The sequence below is a fragment of the Rhinopithecus roxellana genome, chromosome 12 (genome assembly GCF_007565055.1).
Source record: "Rhinopithecus roxellana isolate Shanxi Qingling chromosome 12, ASM756505v1, whole genome shotgun sequence".
In the NCBI taxonomy this organism is placed as follows: domain Eukaryota; kingdom Metazoa; phylum Chordata; class Mammalia; order Primates; family Cercopithecidae; genus Rhinopithecus; species Rhinopithecus roxellana.
Window position 1 is genome coordinate 17,192,987 of NC_044560.1, and position 12,545 is coordinate 17,205,531.

Here is a 12,545-nt window from a genome sequence, read left to right on the forward strand (position 1 = left end):
ATGCCTTTCATTTTGATTAACACACTTCACACAGTATCTTCTTGCACACAACCAGTAACAGCTGTTTTGGCACAGCCCTGGGACTCCGCATCACTGAGAACTGTCCTCATGGCCAGCACAAGACCCACAGACCTGCTGGTACTGGATTATCTTTTCTGGCTGACTCATCTGGGATACCTGGTTTCCTGCCCCTGCCTTTGCCCTATTGAGCACTAGACTGACCCAGCAGTTGTCAGCTGCCCACATTTAAGCTGAGTTAGCTGGGTTAGTGGGGGGCCCGTATCCCTGTCCAATTCCAGAGAGTGAGTTGTGTCAAACTTAGGTTGCTTGGAAGTTTCCTGCCAACCAGATAATGGATTCATATTTGCTTTTAATCATGGCTATACCGGCCGGGTGCTGTGGCTAATACCTGTAATCCCAGCACTTTGGGAGGCCAAGGTGGGTGGATCACTTGAGGTTAGGAGTTTGAGACCAGTCTGGCCAACACAGTGAAACCCTGTCTCTACTAGAAATACCAAACCTAGCCAGACATGGTGGCACATGCCTGTAGTCCCAGCTACTCTCTACTCAGGAGGCTGAGGCAAAAGAATCGCTTGAACCCAGGAGGCAGAGGTTGCAGTGAGCAGGATCATGCCAGTGCACTCCAGCCTGGGCAACAGAGCTAGATTCCATCTCAAAAAAAAAAAAAAAAAAATTTATGGCTATCTCTTCCCCCCAAGAATGCCATTATCTGTGTATTTGTACTCTTTAATTAGATTTAAAGTTAAAACATAAACTGTTCGCCAGGCATGGTGGTTCACACCTGTTATCCCAGCACTTTGGGAGGCTGAGGTGGGCGAATCACCTGAGGTCAGGAGTTCAAGACCAGCCTGGCCAACATGGTGAAACCCCATCTCTACTAAAAATACAAAAACTAACCAGGCATGGTGGTGCATGCCTGTAATCCCAGCTACTCAGGAGGCTGAAGCAAGTGAATTGCTTGAACTCGGGAAGCAGAGGTTGCAGTGAGCCAAGCTCGCACCACTGCACTCCAACTTGGGCAACTACATCAAGACTCTGTCTCAAAAAAAAAAAACAAAAACCAACAACAAAAAAATTAACTGTTAATAATGGATGTTTCTTGTGGATAGAAGGGACCATGTCATACATTCTGTCAACTTCGCTTTTGTTTTCTTTCTTCTTCTTCTTCCCCTATAGTAAGAATGTATAGACTTTCAAGGACTCTGGAAACAGATTGCATGTTTGAATCCTGGCTCTCCCACTTATAGTTGTGTGCATTTGGACAGGTCGAGTATTGCTCAGTGCCTCAGTTTTCACACATGTAAAATGGAGATTTAAAACAGCATGGGCTGTGTGCGGTGGCTCACGCCTGTAATCCCAGCACTTTGGGAGGCCAAGGCAAGTGGATCACATAAGGTGAGGAGTGGCCTGGCCAACATAGTGAAACCTCGTCTCTACTAAAAATACAAAAATTAGCTGGGTGTGGTGGTACATGCCTGTAATCCCAGCTACTCGGGAGGCTGAGGCACGAGAATCTCTTGAACCCAGGAGGCAGAGATTGCAGTGAACTGAGATCGCTCCACTGCACTCCAGCCTGAGCGACAGAGCGAAACTCTGCTCAAAAATAAATAAATAAAAATGAAATTTCAAATAAAATTTAAATGCACCAAAAAAAGAAGATTTTTTTAAAAGACTTTATCTCATAGAGTTAAATAACAAATATATGTAAAGTGTTTAGAATTATGACAGATACATACATATGTAAGTGATTAAAAATCAGAAAACAATGGACTTACAGAACCTATACTAGGAGCCAGACATGGTGGCTCACGCCTGTAATCTCAACAGTTTGGGAGGCCGAGACGGGTGGATCTCTTGAGGCCAGAAGTTCAAGACCAGCCTGGCCAACATGGTGAAATCCTGTCTCCACTGAAAATACAAAAATTAGCTGGGTGTGGTGGCAGGTGCCTGTAATCCCAGACTGAGGCAGGAGAATCGCTTGAACCTAGAAGGCAGAGGTTGCAGTGAGCCGAGATCACACCATCGCACTCCACCCTGGGCGACAAGAGCAAAACTTCGTCTTAACAACAACAACAAAATCTATACTATGAAGCTTTTGTGAGTATAGAGATGTAGAAAAAAATTATAATAAATCTCAAAGACCTGATCTTTATCAGGAAACTTGAGATGCTATTCGCCTAAGTGCTTTAGAGAATGCCAAGCACTTAATTATCCAGCCTGCTTTGTTTAAAAAGACAAAGCCGAGGGTTAGTGAATTTCTGCATAAGAGTTACCATAAAATTTAAGATACATCTAAAAGAATTCTGAACTATGTCATCATAAAAATAGACTAAGTCTTTTAATTAAAAGTATAGAGCTTTTCTATACTATTGAAATGCTTGTTTTAATAATACAAGTATTTACTTGTAATCCTGAGGCTATTAATTTTTATTATAGGAAACTACATTTTTAAAAGAATGTTTGTTATAGGAAATGGTGGTTATTCATTCAAAGCTATAAACTATGTTCGTTTGGAAGGTTAATTTTACTCCAACTTGGTGATAAATTAACCCACTCACTATGAGCTCACTAATCTAAATCTAATTAATTTGGCCAGCCTAAAAGTCTAGACAGATTCTTTTAAATTGGGAATACATCTAAATACATTCCTTCATGTTAAAAAAAGTTTTAAAAGTTATAAGAAAATAAATATAAGACTCAAATAAATTAACTTTAAAGAGTAATGCAGGCCGGGTGCAGTAGCTCACACCTGTAATCCCAGCACTTCGGGAGGCCAAGGCAGGTGGGTCACTTGAGGTCAGGCATTCAAGACCAGCCTGGCCAACATAGTGAAACCCCATCTCTACTAAAAATACAAAAATTAGCTGGACATGGTGGCGCATGCCTGTAGTCCCAGCTACTCGGGAGGCTGAGGCAGGAGAATGGCTTGAACCTGGGAGGTAGAAGTTGCAGTGAGCCAAGATTACACCATTGCACTCCAGCCTGTGTGACAGATGAAGACTCTGTCTCAAAAAAAAAAAAAAAAAAAGCAATGCAGAGAATGAAATTCTGTTACATGCTACAACATGGTTGAAACTTGAAAACATTATGCTAAGTGAAATAAGCCAAATACAAAGGGACAAATATATGATTCCACTTACACGAGGTACCTAAAATAGGCAAATTCAGAGATACAGACGGTAGAATAAAGGTTCCCAGGAGCTAGAGGTAAGAAGTAATGGAGGGTTATTGTTTAGTGGTACAGAGTTTTAGTTTGTGATGATAAAAAAGTTCCAGAAATTGGCTGGGCGCGGTGGCTCAAGCCTGTAATCCCGGCACTTTGGGAGACTGAGGCAGGTAGATCACGAGGTCAAGAGGCTGAGACCATCCTGGCCAAGATGATGAAACCCTGTCTCTACTAAAAACACAAATATTAGCTGGCTGTGGTCGTGCATGCCTATAGTCCCAGCTACTCAGGAGGCTGAGGCAGGAGAATTGCTTGAACCCGGGAGGTGGAAGTTGCGGTGAGCCGAGATCGCGCCGTTGCACTCCAGCCTGGCGACAGAGCGAGACTCCATCTCAAAAAAAAAAAAAAAGTTCAGAAATTGACAGTGGTGATAATTGTACAACATTATAAATGTACTTAATGCCACAGATTTGTACACTTCAAAATAGTTAAAACTGTAATCTTATGCATATTTTACCATAATAAAAAATACTGTACCAAAAAAATACAAAATTTTTTACACAACTAGCCTGAACTCTTCAAAATGTCAGCATCATGAAAAATCCACAAATGTAGGGGATTTAGACTAAAAGAGAGTAAAGAGACCCAATAACCAATCGCAAGGAGTGAACTTTGATGCAATCCTGATTTGGGAAAAAGTCTACAAAATACATTCTTAGGCCGGGCATGATGGCTCACACCTATAATCCCAGCACTTTGGGAGGCCGAGGTGGGTGGATCACGAGGCCAGGAGTTCGAGACCAGCCTGATCAACATGGTGAAACACCACCTCTTCTAAAAATACAAAAATTAGCCAGGTGTGGTGGCGCATGCCTGTAATCCCAGCTACTCAGGAGGCTGAGGCAGGAGAATTGCTTGAACCCGGTAGGCAGAGGTTGCAGTGAGCCAAGATCGTGCCACTGCACTCCAACCTGGGCAACAGAGCGAGACTCCATCTCAAAAAAAAAAAAAAATTCTTACAACAATCGAGGAAATTTGAAAATGAACTAGCAATTAGAAGGTATTATGAGGCAGGGTATGGTGGCTCACCCTCTAATCCCAGCATTTTTGGAGGCCAAGGCTGGAGGATTGCTTGAGCCTAGGAGTTCAAGACCAGCCTAGGCAACATAGCAAGACCCTGTCTCTACAAATAATACAAAATAAAAAATTAGCTAGGCACAGTGGCATGCGCCTGTGGTCCCAGCTACTCAGGGGGCTGACACAGGAGGACCACCTGAACCTAGAGGTTGAGGCTGCAGTGAGTCATGATTGCACCACTGCACTTCCAGCCTGGGTGACAGAGTGAGACCCTGTTTCAAAACAAAACAAAACAAACAAACAAACAAAAACTTCCTGCTACCTACATCCCCGGAGCTACCCTGTGTGCTCTTTCTGAGGCTTGACTTTCAGCTTCCCTTCGGTAAGCTATCCCATATCTTTCCAATAAAATATTTTTGTTGTTGCTATTATTAAGACCAGAATTGGTCACTGATGTTTTCAATCAATGAACCATGGCTGACCCAGTGTTGTATCTATAAAAGACATAGAAAATCGGCATAGTGAAAATTCCTAGCATAAAAAAATCTATTGCTTTTATCTGACAGTTTAATATTCTCCAGGCAAGACACAAATTACAACTTTGTGAAATGAGCTGTGAACAACAAAACTAATAAAAATAATTCAGAGGTGAAACGAAATGTGAGAGAGGCATTACATGTACTCTGCCTCTGGAATACAATTCCGCTTCCCTACCAAAGAAGGCGATGGGGAGGCAAAGGAAGTGGAAAGCAGAAAAAGCTTCTTCGGCTCCCTTGAATAGGAATCTGGCAATAATCTGGCTGCTATTTACTAGCATGCACCATTCGAGGCACCATGTTAATCCTTCATATGCAGCACCTCACTGACTTCTCCCAAGGGCACAATTATTATCTATCATTTGGCTATATATATTCTGATTCTCTCCACTTTACAGAAAACTGGGGCTCAAGGTTGTTAAATCATTAAGTCGAAGTCCCAGAGGTGGGAAGGGCAGGATCCAAACATAAGTGTGTGACTCCAGCGCTGGGGTAGGAGCACCTTGAAGGTGAAAGAGCCCAGAGAGCTGCAGCTTCCTAGTCCAGCCTCACGTCAGCATCCCTGAGACCTAAGCTCCTCCCACTCAGATTCCTGAGCCAATCCGGAGAGAGGCCAATGGACATTGATAGACTCTGCATCTCTCCACCCTCTCTGGACCCAAGAGCTTTGTTTGCAAATTTCGTACAAAGCACTCAACTGCTAGCTTCCGAGGTTCCCATGAGTCACCTCTGCCGCCTGAAGACCTGGGTCTGGATGAGCCCTAGCCACCCCTATGCCCCACCCTCCCAAGTTATCGCACTTTGTAAGCCCTGCTTCTCCAGGTTTGTGTCATTTACCGGGGCTAGATTTCTCCCATTCTCATTCTCCGAGACTTAGGAAAGCCTAGTGGTTACATTTAACCAACTAGGCTTATACAGCAACCCTACTAAAAAGTCATGGTTATCATTTCTATTTTTAGGTTGAGGAGCCTGAAGATGAAGAATTTTACACACGGAAGCACAGACTTTGGTCTGCTTCACCACTGCTTCTGTGTGTAAGATTTAGTTGGGGTTGCTGTGAGGATGAAATGCACTAACCTATATAATGTGTGTGTGTGCGTGTGTATTACAGTGCCTGGCACCTTGTAAGCACTCAGTAAACAATAGTTGCTATTCTCATTGCTTTCATTGTTCATTGTTATTCCCACACTATACTCTGTCCAGCCTAACTCTCATCCCCATCTTCTGATTAGGGGCCTAGATCTCCTGCCTTTTCTTGTCAATACATATTTTTTTTTCTCTCTAGAAGTGAATCCCAACCCTGGGAGGACTCCCAGGTCACTGATGAGTCTTATTCTATTACACAGAACTCCCAGAATCAGGAGTTTGGCCTGCCTGACTTTTTCATTTATTAAGCTTATTTCTGAGTGGATTTTTGTTGTGATGCTCACCAATTTTCATCTAGGACTTGAATGTAGGTAGTAGCCCCTGGGAGAATCAATAAAGGATGGGGGTTCATGGGCTACGGTTAGAGGCTGGACTCTCAAGTTAGCTGGGCCTGACTTGGCCCTTGCTGGCTGTGCTTCAGTTTCCTCAGCAATAAAATGGGGAGTTTTGGTCAGGTGCAGGGGCTCACGCCTGTAATCCTAACACTTTGGGAGGCCAAGGCTGGCGGATCACTTGAGGTCAGGAGTTTGAGACCAGCCTGACCAACATGGAGAAACCCCATCTCTACTAAAAATACAAAATTTTGTAGAGACTTCCATCTCTACAAAAAATATTTTTTTTTTTTTTTTGAGGCGGAGTCTCGCTCTGTCGCCCGGACTGGAGTGCAGTGGCCGGATCTCAGCTCACTGCAAGCTCCGCCTCCTGGGTTTACGCCATTCTCCTGCCTCAGCCTCCCGAGTAGCTGGGACTACAGGCACCCGCCACCTCGCCCGGCTAGTTTTTGTATTTTTTTTAGTAGAGACGGGGTTTCACCGTGTTAGCCAGGATGGTCTCCATCTCCTGACCTCGTGATCCGCCCGAAATATTTTTTAAAAAATTAGCTGGGCATGGTGGCTCATGCCTGTAATCCCAGCTATTCTGGAGGCTGAGGCAGGAGAATCAATTGAACCCGGGAGGCGGAGATTGCAGTGAGTTGAGATCGTGCCATTGCACTCCAGCCTGGGCAACAGACCGAGACTCCGTCTCAAAAATAAATAAAATAAAATAAAATGAGGAGTCTTTCTCTTTCAGGGATGTAGCAAGGATTCCATGATATAGTGTCTGGAAAGCCCAAGTGCCTGGCACAGAGTAGGTATGAGTGATGTCAGTTTCCTTCCCTCTTGGGCCCATCAGCAGCTTGAGATGCCAAAAGCATCTTAAAAGAGGTCCCATCTCTAAGGAAGTTGCAGGGTGCCCCCTCTCCTGTTGCCTCTTCTACTTTCTCCCCAGCCACTCCCTCCTTTCATCAGATGAAACTTTGTCATTCTAAAGTTGGGGGTGGGAGGTAAGGAAACAATGGGCAGAGAGGATGCTCTGAGGGCCCCATGTGGCCCTCCCTGCTTGAATGCCATCTGGTCAGGAACCAGGCTTGCCTTTTACAAAAACACATCCATTCTGGAAACTACCATTTAAGGAAAAACTTTTTTGAGTCTTCAAAAACAGCAGTAAAAGGCCCGGTGTGGTGGCTCAAGCCTGTAATCCTAGCACTTTGGGAGGCCAAGGTGGGCGGATCACCTGAGGTCAGCAGTTAGAGACCATCCTGACCAACATGAAGAAACCCTAGTCTCTACTAAAAATACAAAATTAGCCTGGCATGGTTGTGCATGCCTGTAATCCCACCTATTCAGGAAGGCTGAGGCAGGAGAATTGCTTGAACCCAGGAGGCGGAGGTTGCAGTGAGCCAAGATTGCGCCACTGCACTCCAGCCTGGGCAACAAGAGCAAAACTCTGTCTCAATAAAATAAATTAAATAAATAAATAAAAAAACAGCAGTAAAGATGATTAAAGAAGTAAAGAACAGGGCCTGTAGGGAAAACTCCAGAACCTGGATTGTTTAGGTTAAGGAAGTAAAGGCTGAAGGGCTAGGGTGAGCTGCTGAGAAACAGTATTTGAGGAGGCAGAGCCAAATAGGACTGGTAAGTATATGCTATAGATTGAGAGTGTCGAGGGGCAGGGCGTTAAAAGGGTCTTGGCAAGTCCATTGATGCAGGGCCCTAAATTAGGCGGCTCTCCTTAAGAAAAATAATGCAGAATTGTAAACACAACATTACTAGGACCCTTCTTGGGCTTTAAAAGGAGTTTATGCAGGTGAGGGGCCCTGGGGCTTAAACTCTGCTAACTTCACAGTGAATTTACCTCTAGCCAAGGGTACAACAAGTGATCTGGTAATACAGGTTAGGGAAATGGTCTCAGAGCTTGCTTGTTCTGGAAACTTCTTCTCTTCCCCTAACTAATGCCTTCTTAGCTTGCAAAATGCAATGCAAGCCTGCCCTCCACTCAGAACTCCTACCAGACATGGCCCTTCCCCACCATGGTGGTTTCATGCTTCTCCTTCATGCCCGTACCTATCACACACTCATTTGTACCACTCTGCTTGTGTATTAGTCATCTATTGCCATGTAACAAATTCTCCAAAATGTAGGGGCTTAAGACGATACCCCTTCATTCTCTCAGTTTTAATGGATCAGGCATCCAGGCATGGCTTAGCTAAGTCCTTGGTCAGCAAAGGCTGGGTGGAAAACATCTGCTTCCTAGCTCACATGATGGTTGGCAGAATTCAGTTCCCCATAGGCTGTTGGACTGAGGCCTCAGTTCCTCAAGAGCTGCTGGTGGGAGGCCTCCCTGGGTTCCCTGCCATGTAGGCCTCTCCATCAAGTAAGTGTGGCAGCTGGCTTCATCAGACCAAGCAAATGAGAGGGCAAGAAAAAGAGAGAGAGAGCTATCAAGATGGAAGTCACAGTTATTTGTAACCTAATCACAGAAGTGACATCCTATCACTTTTGTCATATTCCATTCATCAGAAACAATTCACTAGGTCCAGCCTATATTCATGGGTAGGGAATTACACAAGGGCATGAATATCAGGAGACAGGGATCACTGGAAACCTTGTCAAAAGCCGCCTACCACAATTGTCACTCCTTCTCATTGCCTGTTGCCCTGCCTGCCTCTGCCATTCCATTATGAGCTCCTTGAAGACAAGGACCACATTTTATTCTGTGCTTCTTGTGCTTGTTAAGTGAATGGATGATGAATAAATGAGTGATTGAAGTAGCAGAAACAGAACCAAAAGCAAGTGCATCATTTTACTTAAAAGAGATTGCTATTTATTGTCTTCTGACCCAGCCATTTCATTTCTGGAAAGTTAAGAAAATAATCAAGAATGTAATTACAAGAGTATATTAAGAAACTTTAAGGCCAGGAGCAGTGGCTCACCACTGTAATCCCGGCACTTTGGGAGGCCGAAACAGGTGGGATCACTTGAGGTCAGGGGTTCTGGACCAGTCTGGTCAACATGGCAAAACCCCATCTCTACTAAAAATGCAAAAATTAGCTGGGCATGGTGGCACATGCCTGTAATCCAAGCTATACAGGAGGCTGAGGCCTGAGAATAGCTTGAACCCAGGAGAAGGAGGTTGCAGTGAACCGAGATTGTGCTACTGCACTAAGCCTGGGCAACAGAGTGAGACTGTGTCTCAAAAAAAATAAAAGAAGAGACTTAGTTAAAAGTTAGTCCATTATAGCATTGTTTATAATAGCAAACTGCCCTCCCAAAAACAAAAATAAAAACAACTAAACTGTAAACTATCTGAATGTCCAATGATAAAGGATTGATTAGCTGCTAAGCTACACTTACAGTGGATATTCTGCAGTCATTAAAATGATATTATTTATTTCTTTATTTATTTATTTATTTTGAGTCGGAGTCTCACTCTGTCGTCCAGGCTGGAATGCAATAGCGTGATCTCAGCTCACTGCAACCTCCGCCTCCCAGGTTCAAGCAATTCTCCTGCCTCAGCCTCCCGAGTAGCTGGGATTGTAGGCGCACACCACCACACCCGGCTAACTTTTGTATTTTTAGTAGAAACAGGGTTTCACCATATTGGCCAGGCTGGTCTCTTGGCCAAGCTGGTCTCAAACTCCTGACCTTGTGATCCACCCACCTTGGCCTTCCAAGGTGCTAGGATTATAGGCATGAACCACACAGAGGCTGGCCAGTTCTTTTTCTTGTTGTTTTTTTTTTTTTTTAAGTTACAAAGCAGTGTATACATTTCATCTTTATATAAAGTGAATATACATGTTAAAATATCTGGGGTAGATACTACTTAGTCTAGGGCCTGATAGATAGGCTGGTTCTCTCCTTTCGAATCGGCAACCTCTGCTGCAAACAAGCTCCAGCAGATCCTCGGTCAGGCCAAGAAGCATCTGAGCTTGATCTCTTCTTTTTATTTATTGGATTTGGAGGTATTAGAACAGCATCATATGCCTTAAGTCTGGCATTGTCCAATCCAGATGTTAGTTGGGACAGAAAGAATTACCCAGAATCCTAGGGGCGGTGGTTCACGTCTATAATCCCAGCATTTTTAGAGGCTGAGGTGAGCAGATCACTTGAGGCCAGGCATTCGAGGCCAGCCTGGCCAATATGGTGAAACCCTGTCTCTACTAAAAATACAAAAAATTAGCTGGGTGTGGTGGCATATGCCTGTAATCCCAGCTACTCAGGAGGCTGAGGCAAGAGAATTGATTGAACTCTGGAGGTGGAGTTTGCAGTGAGTTTAGATCGCGACACTGCGCTCCCGCCTGGGTGATGAAGCGAGACTCAGTCTCAAAAAAAAAAAAGAAAGAAAGAAAAAAGAAAGAATAACCCAGAGCCCTGGAACAAACTGGGTCCCAACGATTCATACAAGTTTTACTCGGTGAATGTGGATTATAGCAAACTGAAGAAAGAAGGTCCAGATTTGTAAATGAAGTGTTTTACTATTAAAGCCGCTTTCAAATGAAGGTCTTCCTGAAGCCATCTGCACCATTTTCCATTTAATCAGGAAATATTTCTCCTCTAAATACATGAAATCATGTTCATGTAATGTGTTGGAGATTACACTGATTAATAAATAACTGAAACTTGGAAAAAAAAAAAAAAAACCTGGAAGGATTAAATCAGTTTCGAGCGGCCATGAAGTTCAGATAAGCCATTTTTAAGTTGCATTAAACAATAGGTGTTTTGGTTTTTTGTCTTACTCACATGACAAGATGTCTGGAGTCAGGCAGATTCTGGCCCTCGTTCTTTCTAGCTCAGTATCACCGCAGTTCTTTTGCTTTTCCCCTCTTGCTTGCCACCCCATGGTCACAAGATGGCTGCCCCAGCTCCAGGCATCTCACCCACATTCAAAGCAGGAAGAACAGGTATGCGGAAGCTCCAGTCACGGCTGACTCTTTACTAGGAAAGCAAAAGCTTTCCTAGAAGTCCCCCACCAGACTTCCTTAACTCTCCCACTGACCGAGTCATATGGAGAGTCACAGACACAGGGGAGGCTGAAGACACTAGAAACAGAATTTCATTATTGATATAGAAAATTATGATTTGTGCTCCAAGGCTGGGCACTCAAACAAGCTTGGAATTCTGTTAATGAAGAAGGGGAAGGGATCAAGTATCTGTTACCCCCTTTAGACAGGACACAGTGCTTCCTACTTTGTCACAGTCACCTCACTCCTTTTAGATTGCTTTACTCAGTTAATCACCTGCCTAGCCCCTGTGAAGGCATTTGACCTTTCAACACTTGGATACAAGGCTCAGAGTTAGAAAGTGTGAAAAGATTGCTAACCGTCTCCATTATCCATTACTTCCAGCTTTCTTCTAGTAATAAAATAACTTTCTCCCCCAGATATAGCAGGGTATATGGCTGTCCAGATCCAGATCATAGTTCATGGTTACCATTGCCATGGTAGCTAGCTGGGTGTGACCATGTAACTACTCACCACTGGAAAATGTATAGATTGATGTGATCATCACTTCTACATCATTTCCTAAAGTGCAATTGTTAGCCATTTACTTCCTCTTTCCCTCACTTACCACAGGCTTGTATATAGATGCTTCAGTGATGTCCTTGGAGACGGCAGAGCAACAAGATAGAAGGAACCTGTATCCCCAAACGGCTACCTGGAGTAGAGCCCCTTACTCACCTCTGGACCCATCCTGAATCACCCATGTGCTTAAAGGGATGAAACAACAACAAAAGACAGAATAAGAAAAACGAACAAAACCTGTAAAACAAGAGATTCAAAATAAATTTACTCTAGCTGGGGCATGGTGGCTCATGCCTGTAATCCCAATAATTTGGGAAGTGGAGGCAGGAGGATCACATGAGCCCAAATGTTCAAGACCAGCCTCGGCAACATAGTGAGACTGTAAAGTAACTAGGCATGGTGGCCCATGCTAATAGTCCCAGCTAATAGTCCCAGTGGAGGCTGAGGTGGGAGAATCACTTGAGCCCAGGAAGCTGAGGCTGCACTGAGACATGATCCAGGCATGGTGGCGAGCACCTGTAATCCTAGCTAGTCAGGAGGCTGAGGCAGGAGGATTCCTTACACCCAGGAGTTTGAGGTTACAGTGAGCTGTGATCACACCATGGTACTCCAGCATGGAAGACAGAATGAGATCCTATCTCAGTAATAAATAAGTAAATAAATAAATTTATTCTGTATTTTTGAGCCTCTTTACTAAAGCAGCTTATTCTGTTCCTTAACTCATATAGGAAAGAAAAAACAAACTTCATTATGCCAT

General features: G+C 43.9%; 1 pseudogene; it reads left to right on the top strand.

The window, feature by feature from the left end:
* LOC115900672 lies at window positions 1-10,728 on the top strand (annotated as a pseudogene).
* Window positions 10,729-12,545: the final 1,817 nt, after the last annotated feature.